The sequence below is a fragment of the Octodon degus genome, unplaced genomic scaffold (genome assembly GCF_000260255.1).
Source record: "Octodon degus isolate 3935 unplaced genomic scaffold, OctDeg1.0 scaffold00009, whole genome shotgun sequence".
Classification (NCBI taxonomy): domain Eukaryota; kingdom Metazoa; phylum Chordata; class Mammalia; order Rodentia; family Octodontidae; genus Octodon; species Octodon degus.
The window spans coordinates 28,649,804-28,658,116 of record NW_004524585.1 but is presented as its reverse complement, the minus strand read 5'-3'; the positions used below and the strand labels follow the sequence as shown (position 1 = coordinate 28,658,116).

At 43.6% G+C, this 8,313-nt stretch overlaps 1 pseudogene; it reads right to left on the bottom strand.

Moving 5' to 3' along the window:
- Window positions 1-3,458: 3,458 nt before the first annotated feature.
- LOC101573521 lies at window positions 3,459-5,014 on the bottom strand (annotated as a pseudogene).
- Window positions 5,015-8,313: the final 3,299 nt, after the last annotated feature.

Below are 8,313 nucleotides of genomic sequence, written 5' to 3'. Positions count from 1 at the left end.
CCTTTGTCACTTAGTGGTCAGATTCCAAGGTGAGAGCAAGAGGCCCTTTGGCTATGAAATAAGAACTAAAGTTGTTTTTCAAGGTAGGCCAGATAGCTCAGTGGATTAAAGCACCTTCTTAGGCAGGTGCAGGGCCGGGGCTCCATCCCGTGGCATGCTGCGCCGGCCCTGCCCTGATAGTGCACTGGGACAGCAATTCAGACTGGGTGTGGTGGCATGTGCCTATAATCCCAGGGCTTGGGAGGCTGAAAGCAGAAGGATCACTATGAGTCCGGTCTGCACAGTGAGATCTTGTAGACCCTGTAGACCGTGTACTAAATACATTTTTTAAAAGCTGTTTTTCTGTGAATTATGAGTAGAACCTACTTGCAAAGACATTTTAGAAAGAGAAAGTGTGTGCAGGACTTTGCAAAATGTGAATAGTTGGGAGTGAAAACCTCTTGTGATGTTGCTGGGTCCCCAGTGTTATGGGGGCGTTTGAATCTCACAATCAGTAATCAGAAAATATTTTATTTACTGTATCCTTCCTATTTTAAATAAACTTGAAATTTTATTTTACATAGTCTTGGAAAAACATAAATCATTATATCTTCTCATAGTCTGATCTCTTCTTTTTCACTTTATTCATGGTATCTTTTTATCTATAAAAGGTTGATATTTTAATCTAACTAAATATATCAAAATCTCTTCCTTTATAATTTTGGCTTCTTGGGCTTTGTTTACTATGTTCTTCTTTACACTGATGTCATGAAGAAATTCTTCTGTATTTTCTGTAAAATTACTTTAGTTTTGCTTTATATTTTTACATCTTTAGTCAATTTGAAAATAATTTATCTTTGTGTAGGATATAAACAACAGATCTAAATATATGTGCAAATATATGTTTTTTTTTCCACTGTGGATAACCAATTATTCAATTACGTTAGGACCTTTTAGCCCATGCATTTTGCACCAATTGGTGATGACACCATTGTCACATGTCGGATCCCAACTATGTGTGAGCACTTTTCTGACCTCTCTATTCTGTCCCACTTGTCAGTGTTCAGCCCTGGGCCCCGGCCCGCGCCCCACCTCCTATAGGTTTACAACGCATCTTCCTCTCTAGCAGAGTGTCGCTCCCCTCCCCCAACTCATTCCTCTCTCACAATTCTCCAAGCTATTCTTAGCTCTTTTCTTCCATTCAAATGCTAGAATCAGCTTGTCAGGTTCAACAAAAAGCCCGGATGAAATTGGAACTTGAATCACATTAGGAGATATTAATTTGAAGACGACAGACAGCTTTTCAAAATCGAGTCTTCTTATGCTTGAATATTCTTTAGTCTGTCTCACCTTTAGGTGTTCTCAAGTGTCTTAATGAAAGCTCACGCCTTTTCTCATAAGGGAATATCTGCGGTTAAATTTAATGCCAAGAACCTTTCTATCATTACTATTTTATCATTACTATTTTATCATCATTACTATTCATGCTTCTCTACATTATCTATTTAAATCTTCACAACCTTATGAGTTAAATGTTTTCATGTCTTATAATGAAAGAAACTGGGTTTCAGAAGGATTGAGTAATTCAGCCCATGTCATTAGTAGTTGGTGAGGAGATGGAAGAAAAACAAGTCATTTTTGACCCCGACCCGGTGTTGCTAAGCTCCAGCCCGTACGTACTCTGTGTGCCGCGGGTTGTCTTTAATACCATCACTTTTTAGTGAAATAGCCCAAGGATGTTTAAAGGAATAAAACAGCAATAGCAATAAGCCCTTGCCTGTGCAGAAAACACCAAGAGCAGTACCCCTCCAGGTGTACTGTCAGTTAGATAACCTGGGAATTCTGTTAAAATTACATCCTAATTCCATAGGTCACAGCGGACCCTGAGAACATGTCAAATATATTTCAATGAAGTTTTCAATTTTTCTCCGTCATCCTGCATTTCTGTTAAGATGTAATTCTAGGTGCCCTGTGTGATTTATTACTCTCCCTACTGCTTTAATGTTCCGTTTTAGCCTTCAGAACCAAATGAGCTAGAAATCAGGTGCCCATTTTAAGGTGAAGGAAACTAAGATACATAGCTAACAAATAGCGCGTCGCTGGTGGCAAGCGACCAATAACACCAGCCCCAATGGCCCCAGGAACTCACCTCGGAGCCTTTAATTAACGATGATTAGTGGTGAGCGCTCCACCAGGTGGCAGCAAAAGCTCAATTATTTTATCTTATTTTATTTTATTTTTTTCCAGAGATATTTTAATAAAAACTAGCCATTTCCAAGAAACACCCACTGCATGCCCCTCAATAAAAGAGAACTATGACAAAAATAGGAAATTTACCATATGGCTGTGATTTAAAGAAAAAGAAACTGCAGACAGTTGAGCACATCAGTTAAGTCCAATGTTAGAGTCACATTCTTTCTTATAGACTATGATTAGGAATCTGATTAGATACCAAAATAAAACTTAATACAAACGCTCAGCTGTTTGGGTCAAAGAGCTTCTACAGAAACATCTGTCCTGAAAGGCTTTCCAGTTTGAGACTCAAGTTAGAATAAGGCATAACAGTCAGACAAGGTGAAGAAAGAGGGAGTCTACAATTCCTTGTTTCTCTGAACCAAATAAAACAAATCTAGACTTATTTTTCTTTAAACAATTGCCAAGAGTGGAATCTCAGATAAACAGAAGGCACAGTAGTTTGGCTCTGGTTGTTATTCAGATGAGAGGTTAGTATATTTTTTCTTTTTCATTGGTTTTAACAAATACAAATGAAAAATTCTACATAAAAAAAATCTAACAATTTAAGAAAAGCCTATCAGTTGCACTCTAGACATTCAAACCTATCTTAGACTTTAAATTTCAATAGTAAAACAGTAGGTTTCAGAACTGCTTTGTGATCAATATCAAACAAAAAATTCTATTAACACCGTTTATTCAGTTTTCAACCATATCAGTGAGAATAGCTTTCCAAATTTCCCATAGGATCATTTATCAACATCAGAAGAGTCATGACTTGCAAAGAAATGATTCCGATTTTTCCTGCCTCCAAAATGTTCATGAAATCCTGTACTTCGCACAGGCCTTTGAAACACATTAAAAAATAAGTAAGAAATATTCCAATGAATGAAACATACCAAATGTCAGTAATAAGTGACACATTCCTTTAGGGAAATGGTTGTTTAGAAAAAAACAATCCAGTCTGCATATGCAAAGTAAGCAAGGAAATTCAGCTTTTTTTCTTCTTTACAATCTGTTACTCCTAAAATATCATTCCACAAAATTGGAAGTAAAGGACTGAAAGGCCAAGAGAACGAGGAAAAAGAAAGGGGGCACACACCATCGACACAAAATAAGTAAAACTGCACAAACTGAAGCAGTTTATAACAGACTGGGGTCATACTCCCAGCCACCAAAGGCTGCCTGAAGAAATTCACTGGTCCACAGGAGCTGGGTTCTTTTGGTGGAGATGTGTGAAGAGTGATTCACTGGCGCGGAGCAATCCACCTTCCTACTCCAAAGCTAGGCTTTTGCACCATTCCTCCACGGGGAGGGCCTCTCATGCCACCACCCAGCCCACCTTGGGGACCTCCAGGTCCCCGCAGGTGGTTGTCTCAATGGTCCCCTTCCCTGGCAGCACAAGTCTTTTTCTCTTCCACATTCAGACGGACTTCACCTCTAAACATGATGGGCCTGTTGCTAAGAACCTTCTGCACAGGCTCAGAATTATTGAACACTACAAAGCCAAAATTGGGTAGCTTCCCACCGCTGTTTATGCACAGCTCCATAACATTCCCAGAGTTTTGAAAGACATCTTTGAGTTCTGATTTGTCCACTTCATGAGGCAGGTTTCCAATAAAGAGCTGGTGGCTGTCCGGATGTCTCACAATTCTCCGAGGTTCAACATCAACTTGCTCCCCAGGTTCACAAATTGGCCTGGGTCCCCTCTGGGGAGGAATATTTATTCATTGTTCTCTCACTCTTTGGTCCCTCTGGGGCCTCTGCTGTGCAATCTGAGGTTCAGGTTTAGATTCTGGATGCGGCTGTGATGCTGGTACTTTCACAACATGAGGAGGTGTCGCAGTACCAGGAACAGCTCCACCAGGAGGAAGGTTCTTACTGGTCACAGATGCCCAAGAAAATGTCCGCAAGTCCTCCTGTACTGTCTGAGCTATGTCTGTGGGTGCTGGAGAAGAACTCTTCTGAGCATCCTCAGGAGCAGCTTCTTCTAAAACAGGTCCAGACTTTTCCTCTTGGATTTCAGATGCAGGTTCTTCCTCTGGTTCTGATTCAGAATCAGGTTCTGGTTCAGCAACAGGTTCCTCTAAGTGTTCTTCCAGGTCGTTGCTGACAGTTTGATCACAGAAAGTACCAGAATCATCAGGTACAGCCTCGGGTGTCTGCTCTTTCTTCAGGCTCTTCTACTTCTTTCCCAGCTTCTTCCTGAGGCTCAGTGAAAAAACCACTAAAGACCTCATCTTGGTATCTTAAGATATCATTATGAACACAGGATTTATTTGCAACCAAGTCTTTGGGAGCGAGGACAAATGTCTGCATGAATCTCTGCAAAGCCTGGTTGTTGTTAGAGTCTCATGACCTGGAGCACCACACCATCATTCAGGGTAGCATGTGCATCATGTGGCAGATCTTGGTGTGGCAGTTGGTGAACTTTTGTGACATCACTTTCCTATGAATTTCTTACTGCCCATAGGCTGCCTCTGCAGGCTTTCTGTTTGAATCCAATCCCCAGTGGACATAGGAAGAGTTCTTTCCATAAAATATATGGGCATCTGGTTTACTTCACTGATGAGTATGGTCTTGAGTTGCATCCATTTACTTATAAGTCTCCAATTTATCCTTCTTTGTGGCTGAGTAAATGCCACTGTATAAAAATACATCTCTTTTATCCATTCCTCAATAATGGGCATTTAGATTGTTTCCAAGATTGATGCAGCCTGTCCAGAGCCTGGTTCAGCAAGATGTAATACTGTCTCACAAATTCCTGTCCAACCAGCAGGGCACTAGGCTTCTCCATAACCATCGCTTTGGTCAATTCAACCTGCACAGCTGAGGGGGCATGAAACAAGCTCTGCTGCCAAGTACGAAGGTGATAGGAACCCCTTAGGTGAGTGCGTCTGCACAAAATGCTCATTATTTTATCATGGATCAATTTCAGTTCTGCTCCATTGACCCAGGGCTGTGGATCAGAGTCCTCTCCTGCTGCTGCACACGATCCTGCACACTACAGTACTTGGCTTGACAATGTGTTTTCATGAAAAGCATCCTCAGGCTGGGAAACGGCGTCGTGCCCATAAATTTCCCCCAAAATATCTATGACAAGAGGCTTATCAGTGAGAAGAAGAGTCATGTTTGCCATGAGTTGCCTCTTGAGCACAGAGGGTTCAGGTTAGGTGCTTGGGCAGGAAAGGCAGGCATGATTTGAAATGTCGGCTAGGAGAGGAAAAGAGAAAATGATTTGTTCCTGTAGGGAAACGGACAACTGTGCAGACACACCTGAAGCAGCATCCAGAGGTTCAAAGGATATCTGAGCATGGTGCCAGGGTACTATGGGCTTCACCCCAAAACTCAGGTTCCGATGGTCCTCGGGGGGGGCACCAGATTATCCTTCCTTCTCATTTTTTTTTTCTTTTTTGAAAGGTTAAAAAAAAAGTTTTTAATTACACAAGGTAATCCATTGCTTCGTGTACCCACCTTGCACTTGGTAAAGAGCAAACGCCCCAGTATAATGATACCAAGTCCATTATAAAGTTAAAAGGAGCTCAGTGAAGTCCAAGGCCCTTTAGTTACTCACAGCTTGGGAAGGTGCCAGAACCGGCCTTAGCTGTGCATGGTGACACCAATCAGTCCTGGCAGGTCCCACCTCCTCTTCCCCCTGATTCTGCCTGCAGTCACCATCTTTCCCATTGATAGGTACAACACAGGGAGTCTCCAAGAAGGGGCTGGCAGTCTGTCCAAGGACTTGATCTGTGGCTCAATTGCCATGGGGGACAATGACAAAGAAAGGGACAACAGGTGTGATCCTTGCAGAGAAGAGCAGTGAGAGAGACCTTGGCGCCCCCCCCCCCCCCGGAAGCAGCCCCAGAGCCTGAGAGGGGCTGCCGGGAGGGTCCTAGCTGAGAACCTGGAGATTACCAAAAGTCCTGCTATTTAAAGGTTGCTGCTTTGAGCTTCTGCTGAAGGAGACAGGGACCATGTCACTGAGTCTCAGTGACTCACACTAGGACAGGTGTCAGAGCTCACATTTCAACCTCGAGTGTGAAACCCTCACGTACAGCTGCACAAAGTGTGCATCTGAGCCCAGAAGTACACTGCATGGGGTAGAGCCCCAGGGGAGCTCCTCGCCTAACCCTTCTTCCACCTGTTAGGGAGAAAGCCTCAGGCAGGCACCTTGCTTATGCTGTGAAGCTTCTCATTGTCAGGAGTTCTGACTGGCCTGATGGCCATAACCCACCTCATGTCAGTGGAGCACAGCTTGCATCAGCACATTTCATCCTCACCTCCATTCTGTGAGATGGACACCAGTCCACCTCACTTTATAGACAAGGAAATGATAGCCCAGGGAGGTCAGGCCACGTCCAGAACCACGGGGCCAAAACATGCGAAGTTGGGATAGGAACTGGGCCTGAACTCCAGGTTCCAACACATGAGCTTTTAGACACCAAAACATAACTGTCAATGAGTGGATTTAAATTACTTATAAAAGAAGTTACAGTTTGTAAGAAAACATCCAAAATAAGAAACCAATCACCCAGAGATAGACCACTGGTCAGGAGAGTGAGAAGGCCTTGGACATTTCACCCTGGACCCTCTGGCTCTTTGCTCGGATCTGAGACTTCCAGTTTTGTCATCCCAGGGTGCCTAGAGCTTTTGACCAGACTTCCTTGACGCTCCCTTGTCCACACCTCCTCAGGGCTTGAGGCCTTCTTCCTCTGATGCACAGAGGCCATGGCTTGAGTCATAGGCTGATCCCCTGGGATAGGTTGCTATTATGAGTCACCTTATAAAACAAAGACATCTCTTCTTAAAAAAAAAAAAAATCTTTCAAGTGGATTCTTCCTAATCCTGTGTTAATGAGCCTGAAAGATCGCTGGATCACAGATCCCTCTGAGAATGTCCTGAAAGCTACAGACCCTCCACCTGTAACAGGGTACACATACTTATGCACAAGGCTGTTCATGGGTCTACTGGGTCCTATGGAGAAACCCAGGCTGAGAACCTCCACACTTTCTGGTGTACTTGAGTAGAATGAAACGGGATATACCTACCAAACACTATCTACCCTAAACAAATTAAGATAGGGTCGAACTCAGACCCTATTCATCCTAAGTTTGTACCTTTTATACCTCCAGGCAGACTTCAGTGACAGTGCATGGAAGGCTTGTGTTTTACAAAATATCTTAAGAGGAAACGTAAAAGTTATAACAACTTGAGTAGTTACCTACAATGCCTAAAGCAGGAAGGAAGGTTTGGAGAGCAATTCAGCCAGAAGGAATTTATTTGTGTAGCTGTTCAAAGTCCAGGGATCTACTTCTTGGGGGCCAAGGCTGGGCTGCCTGCACAGGACAATGTTTTCTTAAAGATATCAGCTAAGGGTGGAGTGTGGACCTAGGAGGGGAAGACCCAGCAAAGGCACCAGTCCCATCTACATGTAGTCCCACCAGACCCATTGTAGGGCTTACTCTGGACAAGGAGAGCAGATGTCTAAGGGATTGGTGAAATGGAACACCTTAGGATGCTAGGGCCAGCTTTGCAGAACCCTTTTCTCTCCTGGAAAATCTGCCAGAGTGCTGGAATTCCCCAGGGAATTCTGCAGGGATTCTCAAGGACAATGTAGGCCAGATTTGCAGCTGGGCCCATGTGGATGACCAGCATGGTCTGCCCTGTGCACTCTAAGTTTAGTGCTGCAAGATCCACTTGTCAGGAAACTTCTCAGTCCTGGGCAAACCAAGATAGCTGGTCATCCCATTCAGTTCTCATTTCTTTATTTCACTCTGTCCCTTTGAGCAAGAAGCTTAGTTTCTCTGAGCCTCAATGTCCACTTCTGCCAAATCAAGACAACATCAACCTACCTCAGGGAGCTCAAGAAGGTTAGGTCAGAGGTGGCACAAGTCCAGCACCCAGCTCTGGTGGACAGGCAGGTGAGACAAGCAGCCTGTCAGCACTGTGGTTCTTCACAGTGGCTCAGGGCTACAAAGATAAAATTTTGTGCCCCTACCCCCTCATTTCTTGGGGCCTTTGGGGCACCCATTACAAGGTCCCAACACACAATTAGTTATCAGGAGTCAGAAGGACAACTCTAAATTAAAACGTGATTCAGAC